The sequence below is a fragment of the Vicugna pacos genome, chromosome 9 (genome assembly GCF_048564905.1).
Source record: "Vicugna pacos chromosome 9, VicPac4, whole genome shotgun sequence".
Classification (NCBI taxonomy): domain Eukaryota; kingdom Metazoa; phylum Chordata; class Mammalia; order Artiodactyla; family Camelidae; genus Vicugna; species Vicugna pacos.
In genome coordinates, this window is record NC_132995.1 from 65,053,720 (window position 1) to 65,073,826 (window position 20,107).

General features: G+C 38.0%; 1 protein-coding gene and 1 long non-coding RNA gene across 4 annotated transcripts in view; one reads left to right on the plus strand and one right to left on the minus strand.

Moving 5' to 3' along the window:
• The window catches only part of NTNG1 (netrin G1), a 350,074-nt gene that overhangs the window by 218,419 nt on the left and 111,548 nt on the right, over positions 1–20,107 (minus strand). The window lies entirely within an intron of this gene.
• Positions 517–20,105, plus strand: LOC140698526 (uncharacterized). Of its 2 annotated transcripts, XR_012076339.1 has the most exons (4): positions 517–592; positions 3,165–3,219; positions 19,871–19,919; positions 20,031–20,105. It is a non-coding gene; the product is annotated as an uncharacterized lncRNA (long non-coding RNA). The 2 variants fall into 2 exon arrangements; XR_012076338.1 differs by lacking the exons at positions 517–592; positions 3,165–3,219 and adding an exon at positions 16,512–16,635.

Sequence of the window (20,107 nt, forward strand, 5' to 3'; positions counted from 1 at the left end):
TTTTTTTCTTCCTCAGCTACTAGTATAGTGAGAAAAAATAAATAAAAGACTTCCTAGACCCATTAAGACACTTATTATGAGTAGCTCTGGGCAAAACATTAAATAAAAGAGCATATAATCCCAAGAAGAGCATTCAATTTAATGAAATTCATCCTATAAACCCAAATGTAGATGATCCTATCTGAACAGGGCAAAACACACAATGCGTTTATAGAGTTAGGGATTAACATGACAATGTCTTTCACATAATGCTTTAATCCCACTTGTCCAATACTGGAAAATGGGAGTGGAGGTCCTATTATCACTGACAATGTCCTAAATAATAAAATACTCTTGGGGGAAAAGGCTCTTTGGGTTACTACAGGCCTGAGGCTACTGAAACAAAGAGGAAGCATGGGAAAGAATGCAGGATTATTGAAGTGGAAATGTAGGATGCTTTCTCATTGTGAGGTCATAGGGAGAATAAGAGATAGCTTGGTTCTGGAAATTCCAGCAAGCAGCATCTATATTTATGTTCTTTGTCTTGCTGCTGCAGGATATTTGCCAAGGAGCCGTGTGTCCCCTCGTGCTCTGCATCTCCTTGGCTAACATGGTAAGGGTTCCTTCAGCTGGGGCCCATGCAAAGTGTGCTGTCTCCTTCTTCCACCTGAAATCTTCCACCATCCTTAGAGCAGTTTATGCGCAAGGATCAAATTAGCTCTGTAGCGTCAAGCTGATATATTTGGATATATTCACAATCAATTCAAAATTAAGTGACTAGAATGGCTGTGTAGCAACTCAACTTATTTATTAAGATGTCCAAAGTAACTGTATTGATGGGTTTGATCCTTTGAAAGATTTTGAACCTTTCACTGTCTTAAGTAAAAAGGAGGCCAATTCTTCATTTCCAAAGAGCTGATTGGGACATTGAGGCAAAACATTAATGGGATGAGATGCATTCTTTAAATGTAGATTCTTATTTCCACATCTATACTACAACTACAAAATGCTTATGTGAAATGGACACACACCACAAGGTAGACTTTTCTCAACTATTTCTCTAGACCTAGTTACAACTAAAACACTCCAGCTTTGGAAACATTTTTTAGAAAGTGGATTTCAGTGATAGTCTCACAGTTGGCAACTAAAATATTTTCTACTTATAACTTTACGAATTATGATCTAAACTGGTTTCTAAACTGGTTCATTCAATCCAAATAATTATAAAGGCAGGTAACTCATATCATATAAATAACATAACATCTTTTAAAAAAAATCTCATATAATTATATTTTGAAGCAGATTTGCCTTTCTAACTTAACATGAAGAAAGATCAAGCAGGTAGCTGAGGAAGGAAGACAGAAGTTAGAAATTCAGAGTAGGAAGAAAAATACCCCTACCTTTCAGATAAGCAAAAACATTTCAAAGTCAAATCTGTCAGAAATGGAAGCCAGCTCAGTTTGGACAATGAAAAATAAAAAACAAAACCAGTTTGGACATTTTGACAGGTAAAGAAAAGGCATAAAGTATGGCTGATTAATTCAGTTAGAATATGATACTAATTGGACAGGAGTCATTGTCTTGATTAAATCTTTTACTTGCTCTCTGGTTTCTGCAGAGTAAAAGCCAAACACACGGCTTACAGTGACTTTCCCAATCTTGCCTTACCTTCCTCTTTTGCTTCCCTTCCCTGACTCCACCTCCTCCAGGTTTAAGGAACATCTTGAGCAGGGTTCGCTCTGCAACTCCAGAAAGTTCGGCCCCTCTGCCTGGACCACCTTTCCCGTGGCCCTTCCTTTCTGAGAACCCTTATTAAGTCCTCCCCTGGGATGCTTCTGGTAACCTTGTTGGGCTCTGTTAGGGTCATTCCAAACACTTTTTATATTAATTGCTTGCACATTTGCAGGACCTCTCACAAAAACCCTGAGCTCTTTGAAGGCAGGGATTATGACTTTCATTCATACAGAAAATAAAAAGCATGAGGTCTGGAATCTAACAAGTATTCAGTGCATTTATTCATTGACTGAATGAATGAATGCTGTTTCAGAAAATACCCAAGACTCCTCACCCTGTATAGCGTCTCCTGAGAGATTTCCTTGGTTACATGAGGAAATAAGAGAAGCCACTGGAAGCCCATTGTCCATAAAGGGGAAAGGCAATTAAACTAAATTGTGGGTTGGGACTAACAATGGATCAATAATATTATTTTTGCTTTAAAAGGACAGCCTCATTTGGCTATCAAATAATTACAGGGACTTTTAAATGTTTGAGGTGTAATATAAAGTGATAAAATGACTTCAATAAACAATACATGAAAACCAGTTCCATTAACTTAAAGTCACCTTCTTACAGCTACATTTAATATGTATGCTGCTTTTACAATTAAAACCACAGCTATGAACAATCAAATAAGGTTCCAAATACACATTTTCAATTTTCTCAAAGAGCTTGAGTTCAGTAAAATAATCAACCTGTTCATTAGAATAGTTCTTAGTTGTAAAATATAAAATAATGTATGAACAGGACAACAGAGGATGGCACCAGGCATGCTTTGACAGTAGGGGCTCATTCCTCCGGATTCCAGGCTATTTCTAAGTAGGCTGAACTTAGAGCTTTTGAACCACAGAAATATTGTTTTACAGGCAACTTTATTCCCATAATAGCTTCAGTCCCACTTCCCAAAGTAGCGATCTATCAGAAATGAGGGATTTGGAGTGGGGAACTGCTGAAAAACTTGAATCACTAAAATTTCCTACTGAACTTGAACTTAGGTGCCCACAAAGAAACAACAAGGCAGTCAGTGAGAAAGGAAAATGTTTAAAGAATTTATCCCCATCTAGTTCCAGTTTTCAAGTCACATGGGAAAAGAAGAATTTAATCAAAAAGGCCCTAAATATATTTTCAGCTGGGCTAAAGCGTTTCTTTTTATTTTCTAGTCTTTGCACCACTGCAGGAAGCCAACCAACTCAAAAACAACTGCCCACCTCTCATCGTCTCATTTATCAATGTCCCCATACCCAAGCTCTAGGCTGTTTTTCCTTTGGCAATTACTGTACCCCTTTATGGAGAAAAGCTATCTTTGCCATAATGACATATGGTTATAAAGACATACGGTTGTGATGTTTAATCATCTTAAATTTAAAATGATTTTTAAATGCTAAAAAAACACTTCGTGTTCGAAACAGCTTACCTTCTGAATTCTCCAGGCATAAAAGGCGAAGGCTGTGACGGAAACATGAGGCAAGTTTTATTTCATTTCATTATTTTACTTCTTGGTTATTTTCTTCTAATTTACTGGGATGTATGTCAGTTAAAATCCTAAACATTTTCAGTGCCCTATTTCTAAGTATTCTGTGCCATTGTTGTACTTGTTTATGACTATGATTAATAGGCCTAAATAACAAGGTCAAAGAGTAAGAAAGATAGAAATATTCTTTAGTCTTTATCTTTTGGGCAAAGGTACAACGTATTTGGCAGGGACAGATGAAGCCTCTTTGAGTTCTAAAACTGTTCGTCTAAATAAAGGCATCAGCATTCAAAGTCACAGACAGGTATGATATACAGTCATGTTTAAGCAATGCATTTTTTTTTTCAGTCCCCAAATGGAGAGATTAGTCCAGCCTTTCACTAAACAAAAGGCTGTTTTATTTTTAATCCTTAACTCATTTGTTTCTTTCAAAAGTACTTTTCTATTTAAATTTGTTATGATCTCCTGTTGCAACAAAATCCTATTATTGTAAATCCTTTCCTGGTGTGGGCAATCACCTCTTGAACACAGCAGATAATTCATGTTCTTGTGTATCACATAACCCCGTGTAGTTTCCTACAGTGAGGCAAGCACCTCAAAGAGCTGCAGTCTGGGTTCTTCAGAAGGAAGCCGGGAGGGCTCTTAGGCGCCGTGGCAAGGGCAGACTCAGACAGCAGTGCCAGCAGCAGTCACAGCGTGGCTGAGCCTGGGAGGCGGGATACGCAACCGTCACGAGGTGAAATTACAGCAAAGTCAGAGTTTGCTCTCTTACCTTCCAGGAGACCAGGAAAATCTTGGGAAGTGCTTATTCACCTCAATTTTATAATCCAAGTAGTGTGCTGGGTTTTCAGATTGTATGGTTCGTATTACCTCAATTTTATCATCGATTGTTTCTCCTGATGTTAAACGGATCTGATGGCTACTTTAACCACCACTGTAGGTGTTTATTTAAAGAACACACTTCCCACAGCCTGTTCTCCATTTTACAGCTTCAGTGGAGCATTCTCATGTCAACCAAGCCCCCTGGGCTTTTAGAAGTGATGAATCCTAAAAGATGTTTTCCCCACAGAAACCACAAGGTAAATGTAACAAGTAATCAATCTTCTGAACAGCAATCAGGCAACCACTTAACGAACATACTACACAAACAAAATAATTAATCTATGCACTGTCCCGAATAGTAATTAATCTAATCGGCTCCGAGTGACGTGTTTCTTCACTGTGCCCTATTTTGTTTCATAGTTGTCATAGTTAAAGGTGTCAGGGACAGTACAAATGTGTTAACCAGTTTAAAAGAATACTAATTTCAGGAGGAAAGTGTGACACAAATGTTTATGCAGTGTGGGACATTCGTTCCTTTGTTTGCAGAGAACAACACAGATCACTGTCAGACTGAAACAAAAAGGACAAATGCTTTAAAATAAAAGAGGAAATGCCGCTACCAAACGTCAGGCAAGGCCATTAAAGCCCCAAGACAATGATAATATGATCTAGACCCATAATTGCCTCCTGGGTAAGGGCAGGTAAACTTAATTATAAACGTCCTGATGAATGAAAATGAAATAAAACAGAATGAAAAATACAGAGCCAAAAGAGTTATCCTTCTCTAAGATCTGTGACACACAAATTAAAGGGAAAATGGGTGACACAGGAGCTAATTCTGATACTTTAGAATAAAAGGCTGAACGTAAATCCCTTATCAGCTGTTTCCTTTGTAGGATCCTGAATTCAATCATTTCAAATGTTATCAGCTACCTCTTATGCTATGATAGAACTTCACTTTATGCCATGAAGACCAAACCTGTATTGCAGGGTGGCTGCTGTAGGAGTAAAAAGGAGCCACCAGATTGGATTCACAGCTGACATTTGGCCCAGGAGTATAATGTGTAGTAATATTCAGCCTCATCCTTCTGAGCAACAGGGGCTTTCTCAAACCTATGTTTTTAACCCATGGAAGCTGAATAAAACCATCTTCAAATTTTCAGGCTTTTTTTGAGAAATTTCCATAAATCAAAACTGCATGGTTGTAAAGCATTTTCCCTGGCATCCTTTAGTTCTTCTTGATGGGAAAAGAGAGAGAAGAAAGTAGGAGTTCTACAAGAAAAGACTAAGATACATCTTCCTACAGCAAAGATGGTGACAGGGTGTACTGGCCCTCTGGTTGTGTCTGTACTGCCCACCTACGCTCCTCTCTGGTATGGGGGATATTCCACCCCTACAGGGAGCTGTTCTAAGCGGTCATGTTTGCACCAGGTAAACCTACAGCTGTGAACAACTAAAGGAAACAGAGTGGACACTTGAGCCAGGGAAGTGAACTATAGGCTGGTCTGGGCCATTAAGATACTCTTTCTTAGGAATACGGAATTCAGACACTGAGAGACTGACTTTGTTCGTTGTGGGGAGCCCTGATGCAAAGCCAAGTGGTGTCCAAGCAGAAATCACTGCTTTAGAAGGCCACACCTACCCAAGGGTAAGAAGAAAAGGGCGAAACAGCAAAACTGAGCAAACAGATGAAGTCAGTAGGCTCGGAGAACGAGGGTCAGGACCCAGGAGCATACTGAAGAGCAGAGATGCCCCAGAACTGGAAGGAGACCTCTCCTGTCAGCCCAACCCCATGTGGCCTTGCTGTCTGGAATTCCCTGCTTTTAGATGTTGGTGTGATTACCTGCTGGATCTAGTCTGTAAACATCGTGTTTACATGCATTAGTTTCCGTGACTCTCAATTTAACATTTCTTGAATTAGAACAGAAAAGAACCACCAAACAGAAAAATCTGGGAACAGGAATACAATTACCAAGGAGTAAACCAGTTGCTCAGTTTAAAAAGAATAGGTTACAGAGCTTCAGTAAAAGATTCTACACAAAAAGGGGTGTCAGTGAAGACTGCAATGTGACCTGGGGAAAGAAAGCAGTAATAATAGCCAACCTTTATAGAATGCTTACTGCCGGTCGGACACTCTTCTAAGGGTTTACGTATAGGAGCGATTTAATCCTCAGAACATCCTCTCACACGGCTGCTATTATACCCATTTTATAGGCGAGGAACTGATGCAGAGAGAAATTAAACAACATGCTCAAAACCCCACAACTACTAAGCAGGCAAAAGTGAATCACGGAGGTATACGAGCCCAAACAATCTGTTGCTGAAAGTAGGTAACACAAAGAAACACAATCTAGGTAAATATATTATGGCAACATTTCCCAAAGTGTATCTCTTAATATACAGTTACCAAGCATAACTATTAATTCCAGGAGATCCTTATAGTTGTTACTTTGTAGGAAAGGTTTTGGTTCTCAGATAAATTTGGAAAACTGACTCAGACAGTATGAGATAAATTCATATATATACACACATATATGATCTAACAATATGAGTTAACATGTTGAGTAGGTTTTCAAGAGGGAGACATTTTACGTAGTGTTTTTCCAAACTTATTTGACCACAGATCTCTTTTCCAGGGTGATCTCATCAAAACAGCACATTCTGGGAACTTCTGTCTTAGAGACTAATTAAAGCAGTAATTTCTTATGAGTCCAAATACATGCATAGCTCTCCAAGCCAATGTCCTAATCTCAATCAATAGAGTATCTAAATTTCTTATGAAGTAAAATGAAGCATTCTTAAAATTTTATAACTAGATATATGCATAACCACCCCCATTCTCATTCCTGAAAGGAAAATATGAAATTCAGCACTTTGGACTTGAAGAAACACTGTCTTCCATCTTTAACACCCTTATGGACTTGGGATGTGACCAGAATAAGAAAGTTGAATAATAATTGACAGGTTAATAAAACGGCTTATATTGTGATTGTCATTACAGATTCAGTGAACACAATTTGATAGCCATAAGCAATGAAAAATATTTGTCTTAAATCACAGAGAAGATCTGAGGACAAGTGGATAGTGAATATGCATATATAGTCTTAGTTTCTTGGTAAGATTAACTCCTTGTTACCCTGTATTATCTGCTGTAGCACCAAATTTGTAATGGCAGCTAAAAATCTCAAGCTTTCCCAAACCAAAAGCTAGCTTGCCTACCTGCTGCTTCCCTCTTAACAACTGAAGAAGGTATTGTATTATATATTTGAATATCTTAGTAAGTATGTGATGCGGCCACTGACCACCAGGAAAGTGATCATAAGTGAATCCTCACCATTCTTATTCTGGAGACAAGACCTCAGATAGAAGCATCTGACTGGCCAAGTGAAGGTCATATGCTTGAGCACTGGCTGACAAGAACCTTTGAAAAGGTTTCTCTTCCTTTCTTGACATCTACACCGAGAGACAAGGTACACTAGTCTCGTAATATTACACAAAATGGAATCTTCCCATTAAATAGAAAGACATGTTGGCAGAAGGATACCTGAAAATGTGACAAAAGTCCATTACAATGGCCAGAGACCACTTTGAGTGGCAACTTCAAGTTCTACAGGAACCTATGAAATTGACCTAAATAAAGAAGCAGGTGCAGTCGGTGAGGTTGGGCCACATCCACTCTCAAGTTCACCCGTGGAGCTCCAGCCTCTGACCTCCTTGTTTTGGCTGCACTTGAAAAGGTGGGTATCAGACACATTTTAACTGAGCAAAGGACAGCAGAGCCCCTCAAGGCAGAGATGGCTGATAGGGCCCACGGCTGAGACCCTCACTTCACTTGACGCTGACAGTGTTTTTCTTATAGCAGGTGTCATTGGATGGGAGTAAATAAGATCCTCTTGTTTAAGTGAGTAAGATTCTCTTGTTTATTTACGCAGTTTGGTATTGCAATGTTGACATTCAGGAAGCCAAGGCAAAACAGGCACCCATATAATCTGGAGAGACGGGAAAAGGTGAAGTACTAAGATTGGGACCCGACCCCATAGCATCCAGATAGAAATTAGAAAAGAAGGTTGTCCATGCTTCCAAGTATACATGTATCTAGAATTTACCAACACACCCTGAAAGGCACTATGCTTATAATTATATGTATCATCTCGTTTACTGTTCTGTGCAGTCAGATGAGGTGGATTATACTACTATACTCAGCACACTTAGGAGAAGAAATGGTGCCTTAGCTACTTGAGGTCACCTGCCCAAAGTTATACAACTCCCTGGTGACAGAGACACCTCGCCTGTTTGACTCCAAGCCCTGTGTTTGCAATTAATGATTCCTTTGGCTTGTTTCTCTTCCATTGATGGCTCTATGACCTCATTTCCAAACATATGTATGAAAAAGAAAGAGAGAAAGACAAAGAAAAGACCAGCTAATTAAGTGAGGATTATTTCTGGTAGGACTGAGAGTGCTATGATGGTGTGACAAATGGCACCACACTTCCATTCAGTACTCAGGAAATGGCCAGGTGCCAGGTGTGTGCAGATGTGAAGCCTCAGAAGTATGAGATTATTTCTTTCAACTTCTTCCACCAGAGCCTCACAATGGTCTCCTGAAAGGTACCTCAGTGAAAAATCAAGCAGAAAGACAGCTTCATCTCTGAATTCACTGGGTTTCTAGGGTGACAGCCACATCAGTAAAGCCATGGAGAAGCAGCAGGAAATATGACATACCTTTCTAGGAATAACTCAATGCCAGCTGAAAGCTGTAATTCTCGCCAAGGAAGCATACAACGGATTCTACAATTTATATGTGGGTGTTGTGTATTATGAAAAGTTTAACTTACTATACAAATACATTTACCTCTATTATAAGAGGTATTTTATAAGATTAATTGAAAAGCTCCTTTAAGTAGCCAGTTTCTCTATTATAGTTCAAAGTTTTTATAACTTATTACACAGGGGCCCCGAGATAGCAAAATTTAAGATTTCAGCATTAGCAGCTACTGCAATAAAATGTTTAGCATAATTAAAAACAATATTTTTAAAATTATTACATACATAATACAGAAAATAGGAGTAGATGAGAAAAATCAAATTTAAACTTTTATGCCTACCATACGAATTGGGGTTTAGAAGTATTTTTCTATTGCAAAACAGGGATTAATAAATTTATAATAGTATTCCTTTATGAACAATTGCATTTAATCTTTCATTTCCCACAAGGGCCTCTTTTGGCTTAAACAAAAAGAATATAACTTTAATGTAGACATTATGATATGAGCAAGTTGAACACACCTAACATGCCTCGGGTTGTCTGCCTACACATAAACTTGCATAAATTTCCCATAAATTCATACTGAGACAACTAACCATTACATCATCAGTATTTCTAAATACTTTATAGCCTACTATTAAGAATTTAAAAGATTCTCATATAAATACAAATGTTTTAAACTACTAACTTAGCAATTTAGAATTTACTGTTAGGTCTATTTAAAAAATTATTTCAATAAAATAATAGCAAAAATTCTTTATCATTTATGAGCACCCAGCACATGCCCAGCTCTGAATTAAGCTCTTCACATTCATTATAACATTTAATACAACAACTTGTGGGATAGGTCTTATTATTCCCATTTTATAGATGAGACAATGGTAACTTAGAATTAATAGCTAATTTACCTAAAAGTACATGGGTAACGCCATGCGACAAGCTACTCAAACCCGGATGCATTTCTGTGACTACTGTTCCTCACTCCTTTGCTCCTTGCCCTTGTCTACCTAAAATAACTGCAGTGAAAATATATACCGAGAATGACTCCCTAAATCATTCAAATACAGTAGCGTCGAACTAGAATAAGAAAGCAGTATTGATTACGAGATGGGTAAAATCAACACAATGAGTGTGAACGAAAAGAAATATATATAAATGGTGAAAAGCAAATTAAACTTGAAAAATTATTCCGATTTAAGGACTAAGCAGCAGCAGCAAGAGCAGAGATTCTTTTTTCTTATAATAGTCGAATAGGTTGATGGCTCATTTCATGGCGTAGCAATATTCTGATTTTTTCTCCCGAAGCTGGAAATGCCTATTTACCAGAATGAGAAAAATACTTACACTTATGTAAACTGCAGTGGTATATTATGCATGCTCAATTAATCCACAAGTACAGCCCTGGGTTTGCTGAAGGTTCTTGAGGCATAAGATGCAGGTGCCATGATGATAATTTATCAATCCCTGGATTTTTAGCCATCTATTCAGATTAGGCTCATTGTGTAAGAAATGTTCACTGTTTAAAACAAACAAGACAGCCACCCCTCCCCCACTGCACCATTCATTATTGAGCTCCATGATGTGGAAGATGAACACTTCTGGGTATTTTTTGATATAGTTCTGAGAAAGTACTGTTAGCTAGTAAGTCCAGCCCATAATAAATCTTTATTTACTGCCCACTTGGCTATAGCTCTATCAGGACCAGCAGGAGAAAAGATACAATCTTATCAGTAAACCGCGCTGACACCAGGTACAGTTTCCCTTTCAGTATTTGGGGTACGCGAAATGTGAACTGCATACTAGTTTCATTCAGCAGGCTCCAAAGGGACAGCTAAATTCTCCAGCGCAAGATGCACTGACCAGTATGTGCCAGACAAGGTCCCGCTGCCTGCTCCACACACCCTTCGCCTCAGTCCAAAGATTCATAAATGGCAAGAGAAAGAGAGAGACAGAGACACAGAGAGACAGTGAGCAGGGGAGGGAAGAAGAGAGGAAGGGGAAATAAGACAAGAGAGACACCGAGGTGGAAGGGAGGAGAGAGAATGGAACGCCAAAAATGTAACAATACACAAAGTTACTGAAATAATGGATCACTTATTCCACAAGGAAAGCTGAAAACACAAATACAGAGTGGAAAATTTTGAAGTTCTAATACAATCACACATAATGGCAGTGTCTGCATTAGAGAATGAAAAGGGGGTCTATTATTTCTCAGACGGCAGTACTGGTTTATATGGAGCAGCAGATGTGGGTACATAATACAACGTACCACACGTGGCTCATTTCAGAACAAGTTAAAATGACAGGGCGTGTAGAAAGGAAATCAAGCAGTCAACACTATATTTTCAGAGTCCCGAGCTTCTAAAATTACAGGCAACATAAAGGAAAAGAAAATAACTCGAAATTTTAAAGTTTTATCTATTTAACTAGTGTTTCGTCTCCACAGGATAACTAAATGCAGATAACACTAACAGTCTTATTTATAGGTTTACACCTACATAAAGCATATACTTAACAATAAACCGACTACCTCATATATGAAGTTATTAATCTACACATTGGCTGCAATAATAGGTGTACCTCTCAAATTTGTTTATTGTACTGACATGTTTTTACCTTCTGGCAGTTATTTCTGTGGAATCAAAAATCCTTTATTGACGAATGTTTCATTTACCTCCAAGATATTTCCAAAGTGGAAGTTAGTAATTTAGTTTCTCATTTCAAAATAAAACAAAACTTTCTTAACTTATTATATATCCACACTTCCACTTTACTGGACAAGAAGCCAAGTTTTGATGAAACGTGGAAGGTAAGTAGTATATTTAAAGAGTGTGAGGAGTTGAATAGTTTTTTTCTTTCATTCTGTCTATCCATCCATATTACTTAAAATGATTCTAGTACAAAGGGCCACCCAGGGAGAAACAAATCTCTCAATCAAGCCCTAGCATCTCTGCCTTGCCCAAAAGTAATACTACCAATTTATTAAGCAATTATTCCAAAACAGACTCTATGTATATGTACGTAAAAATACTGAGTGAAAAAAAATCAAGGTACTTAATAGTGGGGATACTTTTTTTTTCATTCAATATGTCTTAGATACTGTTCTGATCTTTTAAACTGGTAAATAGAATTTCATTTTAAGGATGCACCATAATTGATTTAAATAGTCCCAATTCATATTTATTTAGGCTTTCTCAGTCTTTTTTGAGATAAACCATTTTGCCAATTTGGGGGGTCACTTTTCCATTTCCAAAACTAACTGCTTTTTCTAGAAATGCTCAAATTCAATTCTGATGTTACAATAAATATAAAACCTGCACAAGGATAGCTGCAAAGTTACAAGGAGATACATACCACATGGAATATAAATGTGAGCAAAAACTATTTTTATAATTTTTCAAAGGAATAAAAGTCAAGTTCACAAGTTATGAGGATTTTCAACAAACCCCTTGATGCTCTGATCAAGCCTTAGAAATTTAAATCAGAAACCCTTCAGCAACCTACCTCTAAGTAATCAAAAGCTCACTTTCCCTGTATATGACATATTGACATATGGTAACCTCTTATTCCAAAGAGTTATTCCTTCTCAAATAAGGCTTTTCATTATTTTGTTCCCTGGTTGCATTTAATCCTTCAGTATAAAATTTTCTCCCCTTTAATTTGGGAATCCAACAAAACAAAGGTATTTTTGAAGCACAAATGTTCACTTAAGCAGCTCAATGAGATCCATCCACAACATTAAGTAGATGAGGTGGTCAAGTGGCAGAGGGAAAAGATTTTTTATTTGCCGCAACAAGCAAGCCTTACTTTTATTCATTTTCAATGCAAAAAAAAAAAAAATACAGCAAGTACCTTATAAGTACAGAAAGGTTAGAATTAGCATGCATCCACAGTTTGAGGTATGTTCATTTTGTAGACCAGAAACACAGGAAACATGGGCTGGTTTGCTACCATGTCTTACTCGATGTTATCTGACATTCTGTACAGCCCAGAGGTTAATCTGCACTCCCTGTGTTTAATGCAACTGTGTGGTAGGGGGACTTTCTCTTCCCCCAAATTTGGGAACCTGAGCGAGGTAGTGTTGAGTCAGACAGTGTTTGGATATTCTCCACAGTATTTTTCTTCACATCATATATGCATACACACACATATCCATGGGCACGGTGGTGCAGGCGTTCAAAAGTTATTTGAAGTCAGTTCAGGCTGTTTTAAAGACAATAATATGAACTACCTCCCCTCATTTGCCCCAAAGCATGTTCACAGTATCAAATGGTCCCCTAAACTGAGTCGAGCAATCCGTCAGATTTATTAAGATGTGGTATAATTGTGATGCCCTTTAGCCAGTGACTACATTGTCTTGAAGAAATAGGGTGGCTGCTCCAGGGAGAAGTTTGGTACAAATATTGACATTTGCTGTGTTCGCCTGTTTGAGCAGCTCTAGTTATAGTGTGAAGGGTTTAGTATGAGGCTCTCCAGGTAACCACTGTAGGGCTCAGAGACCATGGATTACTGTCTGCTTGTTCTTGCTTTTTTACGAATATCCTATCACAATGTGAGATATGATTATATTTGGACATTCTTTGTGTATAATGTTCACTGAAAGAAAATTTTTCTGTACAGTAAACATTGCTACTTCACCATTTCCATTTATATCCAGGCTTGGCTGTTCTAGGAAGTTTCCTGTCCAAGGACCCATTAGTAATTTATCAAAAGAGCAAATGTCATTATCTAGGAAGCCAAGGGAACTACTTTGCATTTGATTTCTGGTTCTGATAGCATTACTATTGATTTAGTATTCTCCAAGCATGACATGGGCTAGACACAACAGATCATTGTATTTTTGAACTGTCAATCACAAATGATCCAAGGCTTTCCCAAATATTTGAGCATGTGAGTCAAAGGTCCATCTCACAGCCTGAAAATTATTCAACTTTAATTGAAATTCCCTAGTCCCAAAAGATCTAGTAGAGTTGCTTTATTCACTGTTAAAAAAAAGGCATTTTTAAATGAAGAAATCTCAACAGTTATTTCCAAATATGCTTGAAATAAATTAAAAGTAAAGTAATAAAAAGTTGGAAGAAAAACAATGCAATATAATTAGCTCTTTTTCAAAAAAAATCAAAACCTAAAGTGACTTTAAAGATATTTTTTGAACCTCTCATCTTTCCAAAGAAGAAAGTAAAAACACAGAGGGTGGGTGAAATGAAGACACACTTTATTTTCTAATAAATTTTAAATAAGTGAGAAATTGAAGAATTGTTTCCAGTATATGGTAGTACATTTATTTTTTTAAACATAATTTAATTGGTCAAACACACACCAGTTTCAGTTATTGAAAGAAAGTATTGTGTTTATACAGTTTTCTCACTTTTTTTCAGTAACTGTATAATGAAAAACAAATGGAACTCATGAAAACCAACGTAGCTGGGTATTAATGAAAAGCATTAAATGCATGTAATTTTTTGCAATTAATCAAGAAGGTGTACATTAATATACACATTTTTTGGCAAAAGTAATATTGCAAAATATCTAACAACTCTGCTGCCCAAGCAGAATGGACACCTTTCCCACTGAGCTCAGATACTGGCTGTAAACAGTCAGAGGTGTCCACCACCACACCCATGGGCAGCCTCTCAGTCCTGGATCCGGCCTTCTGCGGTGTCTTGGAGCACAAACGTCAAGTGAACAGGTTTTGGAGTTGCACAACCTAACTTCAACACCTGACTCAGCCATTCACCACTAGTGCAAAGTGATTTGATTTTACTCAATTCCCTAAATCTGTAAAAACGAGGATATCTCATTCCACTTAAAAGGGGCAAAAACCCATACAAACATTTGTTGGCAGAGTTGCCTAATTATGCTGCGAGGGCTTTATTATCCTCACTGGCAAAATTTAAAATATTATAAAACCTGCTTCACAGTGTGCCTGGAAGACATTAAACTGTGTTTCTGTTGTATCATTACATCCTACACACTTTAGAATGCTGCTGTCTAATAGAACTTTCTGCATGGATGGGGATGTTTGATTTCTGTGCTGTCCAGCATGGTAGCCACTAGACACATGAGAGCACCTGAAATGTGACTAGTGCAGTTGAGGACCTGAATGTTTAATTTTATGTAATCTGAATTAATTCAAATTTAAATCTAGTTTGTGATCATGTTATTGGACAGCACAGTTCTAGAAAGCTTAATATTACATGGGCTGGACTCAGGTTCCCTGACGGCTCCTCTCTTGCTGAGCCCCTCCTCAGCTGTGCCAAGTCTACTGATGAACCCATCAAAAGCATCCTTCACTTAGGTTACAGCGTTTTTGATTTCTAGCTGTTACTTTGACTCTTTCTTAGTTTCCATCCCTCTGTTTACATTAACCCATCTGCATCTGTATCCTATGATTGCCTTAACAAATTATATTAAACTTTGTGGCTAAAATCAACACAAACGTATTGTCATACAGTTCTGTCCATTAGAAGTCCAACACAGGTCCCAGTGGGCTAAAATCAAGGTTCAGGAAGAGCTGCCTTGCCTTCCGGAGGCTCTACTAGGGAATAATCTGTTTCCTTGCCTTTTCCAACTTCTAGGAGCTGTCTGCGTTCCTTGGCTCCTGGCCTCCTCCCTCTGTCTTTAAAGTCAGCAATGGTGGTTAAGTCCTTCTCACATTTCATCACTCTGATTTCCTCCTCTGTGTTCCTCTTCCACTTTTAAGAATGCCTGTGATTATACTGGGCCCATCTGGATAACCCAGGCAACTCGATCGCAAGGCCTTTAACTTAATGACATCTTCAAAGTTCTTTCTGCCATTGGAGATAATATATTCATACCTTCTGGGGATGGGGATGTGGACACCTGGGCATGGAAGGTGGGCATAATTCTGACCTCTCTACCACCTGTACTTGCACATTGTACACTTTCACCATTAGGGTACTTTACATATCAATCATATTTATTTTAAATTCCTTCTTTGATAACTCCAACACCTTTGTGTATCTGAGTCTGTTTCTGATGAATGCTTTGTCTCTTCAGACTGTTTGTTCTTGCTTTTTGGCATGCCTGTGTGAGGATTTATGTTAATCTGGCTAACAGTTGCCCTATGCTTAATGTTATCTACAGGGGCGTGCGTGCACGCATGTGCATGCGCATGTATGTGTGTGTGTGTGTAAAAGATATATAGATGTCCTTATTTTGGCCTTCCATCCTAACTTTGAGAGTCTGGATCTTGCAGATTTCACTTGTAATCCACAGTTATTGTACGGGGCCCTCGAGGTGTGCTCACAAGGTGTAGAGGAGAGGGAGTAATCTGTAATCTTCCATTTACACTGCAGTGTTTTATCAGGCCCTTCCCACTTGGGCTGTCGTCTTCCCCAAGTTACTCCAGTGATGTAGCTTATTTTCTCTCCTTTCCCCTATATTCTTCCCTAGTTGCAGTGTTTCCAATATATTTCCTTGAAGATGTGACCTCTGCGGGCAATCTCGGGTGTGACTGGAAGGCTGGAGGGATCTGGAATGGGAGGAATGTCCTTTCCCTAGCTCAGCCATCGATAAAACCCTGAAATAGGCTTTTCCCTGGAGAGTAAGCCTTCGTTATGGAGAACGCTCTGGGCTTATGTCGCAATAATCACTCTCTGTCTGAGTAGTGATGAAATGGTCACCAGGAGAACCTGGTAGGGTTTCTGGAGTAAAGCCCATGAGTGTGCAGGGGACTCTCCGAGGTTGCGGTTCCTCAGAATTTCTCACGCTCATGTTAGTCCACACTCAGCATCCAGTAATTCATCAAAATTATAATTTAAGCATCCCTGTCAGCTTGTAATTGTGGCTTCTGCTGCAGGTATGCAGATCTTCTGTGTTTCTCTCTGAATGAGCCTGTCTCTCTAGATTTAGGGGTGGTGATTTGCCTTGTAATGTCATTTCTTATGGGTCCCAGAAAACTCACTGATTTTCAGTTTGACCAGGTTTTTCTTGTGAGGACAGGAGCAACGACTTTCAAATTCTTTACCTGTCAGAGCTAAGACAGAAGTCCTAGAGCAATGCCCTCTGAACTCAGATAAACTGAGTCTGAGTTCTACTATTGTCACTCAGCAGCTATGTAACTCTGGGAAAATTGCCTAACCATTTTAAACCCCAGTTGCTGCACTGATAAAACTGAAATAACTATAACACACTAACATTAAACAAGGCATTGCCTTACATCGGGTCTAGCACATGGAGTGCTCAATAAAAGTTAACTACTGTTATTTCCCAAGGGCAACTTTCATTTGTGCTTATTCATTGTCGCCTTCTGGAGGCCTTGCCCCACTTTTCTGCAAGTCCCACACATGAGGCTTGATATTGCGTGAGCAGTTCCAGTGCTGACAAATTTAGAAGCTATGGCTTCACCACCCGCCTCCTCATTTCAATCATTAACCTTTACCCAGTGGAAGATAGTAATTCCTATCAATGTTTTGCCCATAGGACCAATTGATCTTGGGTTTTCCTGGGAATTAGAGTATGTTGTTAAGAGATTCAGATATTGCCTCTGCCATTTTTCAGTATCACCTTAGACATGTAACTTAACCTTTCTGTGTACCAGTTTTCTTATCTGTACGATAGGTGGAAATAGTGCCTACCTCATGCAACAGCTATGAGCACCAAAAGAGGTAACACGTACAGCATTTAGAACAGTGCTTAGAAAAGAGTAAGAATTCAATAAGCATTAAATATGATTTTCACTGACCATATACATCTGAAAAAAAAAAGAGTGAAAAAGCAGGGGAGGGTATAGCTCAGTGGTAGAATGCATGCTTAGCATGCATGAGGTCATGGGTTCAATCCCCAGTACCTCCAGTTAAATTTTAATAATAATAATAACAATAATAATAAATAAGTAAAAAGGCTTTCTTGACCATCTCTTAACATCTCTAGGCCATTATTTCATTGTTATCAAATTTATAAGTTATTCCTTCTCGATTACAAACTTTTATCCCACAAAAAGGTAAAAATCAATTACCAAACGGCCTCTCTCCAGAGTAGAGTGACAAAACAACACGGGCAAAATTAGCACAGGTGGTTCTTTGCCTTCTGATCTAATGCACTTCTTGCTGCAAAACAAAAAAATCCTGTACTGCTTTGGAATAGATGCCAGTGAAGACAGGAACATGAGATGGAAAGGTGCTTTTCATTACATGGCTTCCAGTGAGAAGAATGTAATAAAAAGAGAGCAAAAGATTGGGGGAAAATGTCAAAAATTAGATACTCATAGCCATTAACCATCCTAAACAGGCAACAGACAATTGAGTAATTAATTCATAATCAAAATCTACAAATGAGGTTTCTATTCCACATGCACTACCTAATCACTGCATTTGAAAGCTGTCTGGGGAGGAATTCTTGCTTCTAGGTGTAGGGAATAGTAAAAGAACGTGATTGTCAAGGAACTCACTGAAAGAACTTGACTACCATGCTGAATATTTTCCAAAATGCCATGAGCACATTTCTTTTCCAATAGGGGATGTAATTTATCAGTTGTTAAGATTGATTTTCTCAGTACAGTCCTTTTAGGATGGGCTTTGAAATCGTGCACATTGCATTTCTTTTTTAAAACCATTATCAAGGATGCTTGCTTAAGGTCCTAAAATTTTGAATACCATCGAGTGATCCAAAGGCTAGTCCCAGTGGGCTCCTGAGTTTAATAGACTCCATATAAAAGAACAATCATTTTAGAAATATTTAAGCTCAATGAAATTATTTTCTGAGACTATAAAGTACAATAAACAGAGAAGAGCAAATACTTAAAAGTAATTAACTAAATCTCTGACTGCCTAGTAATATTTCTTATCTTTTATCTCCAGGGTTTCGTTGATTTATATAAATTTGAAATTGAAAGTTGTTACTCTCACATAGGTCTATATGCTTTAATGTTTCCATAATCTCATATTGATGGATTTTAGGTAAAAGCATCAGTTATACCAGAGACAATCTTGAAACAAAGGTAAAACATTGTTAATGGTCTTTCAAAGAAAATGCAATTAAAATGATAAAAAGTTAATTAAAATTATATTATTATCCATAAAACAGCAAAAAACACACATTCTAATGAGATTTGTGCATAAACTTCATTCTAAATAAAATGAAGTCCGATATTTGAGCTTCCAACTTTAATTTGCTCCTCTGTAGTCTGAGCTATACGCATTGCCATTATCAGATAATGTCTATGCAGCTGAATGCTATTAGTACTCTCCATTTTGACTAGACTATTATATTATAAAACATGAGATTGGGCAATTTTACATCTACTCCTTTTAGTGATTCTGACTAGTAAGTAGGCAATCAATGGTGATTACAAGATGCAAAGCATTCCAGAGTAGAAAGAAAATTAAATTTGGCTCATCGCTTCTGTTAACTATACAAATATAATATCTTTAAGATGAGCAGCAGGCAGACTTTAATATAAATAAATATACCATTTAAGATCCCAAATCAGCAACAAAATTTATGAGACCACTTCAAAATGATGATACATTTAAAAGGAGATTATATTTTCAAAGGAACTGCTCTCTTTAAACTGTTAGCAATATAGGCACATGGTGACACTAATTAGTGGGTGAGAGAACACAAGAAAATTTAGTAAAAGGAAAGGGAGAAACCAGAGAAGGTATGGAATCCAGAGCTTCTGGTTTCCATGGAAGTAGAGAAAGGTATGCAGAGAAAACCCAGTTTAAGCACAGCCATTCGAATGTTTCTTTAAGCATGGAGTACAATCAACATTTTGTTGATGTTTTTCCACCTATAAAGAACTCCATTCTGCAATACGTGTCCTTTATATGTTGTTTTTTTTTGGATCTGTACTTGCCATCACTTGAAAAGATATTATTACAGTAAAAAGGATCTGACCTTGAAATGTTTTAGTAGCTAGGAAACGAAGAAGGTTACATATGGTGGCCCTTTACTCTAGTCACCTTGACTCAACGGCAGTTAAGACCAGATGTGACGAACCCTGGAATTGGTCTGTTGAATGTTCACACAATACCAGGCTGCTAGCCAGAGTTTCTGAAATAAGAGGCCTTTTCTATTCTTTCCTTCCACAGGAAAACCATCCAAAGTACAAATTACCCACAAATAGATGGGAAACACCTGGTAAGTCTCTAGACTGATTTTGAGGCTTCCCAATGGAAAGGTCAATCTATGGACTAAGTCCGTTTCTTCTATGTCAGCCACACATTAATTTCATTTCATCCTCTTTGCCAGCAGTATGCCTGCCACAGCTTAGCAGTGTCCAAGATAGTGGAAAAGAAACAAACATCACTGGGCCAACTAACAGATGG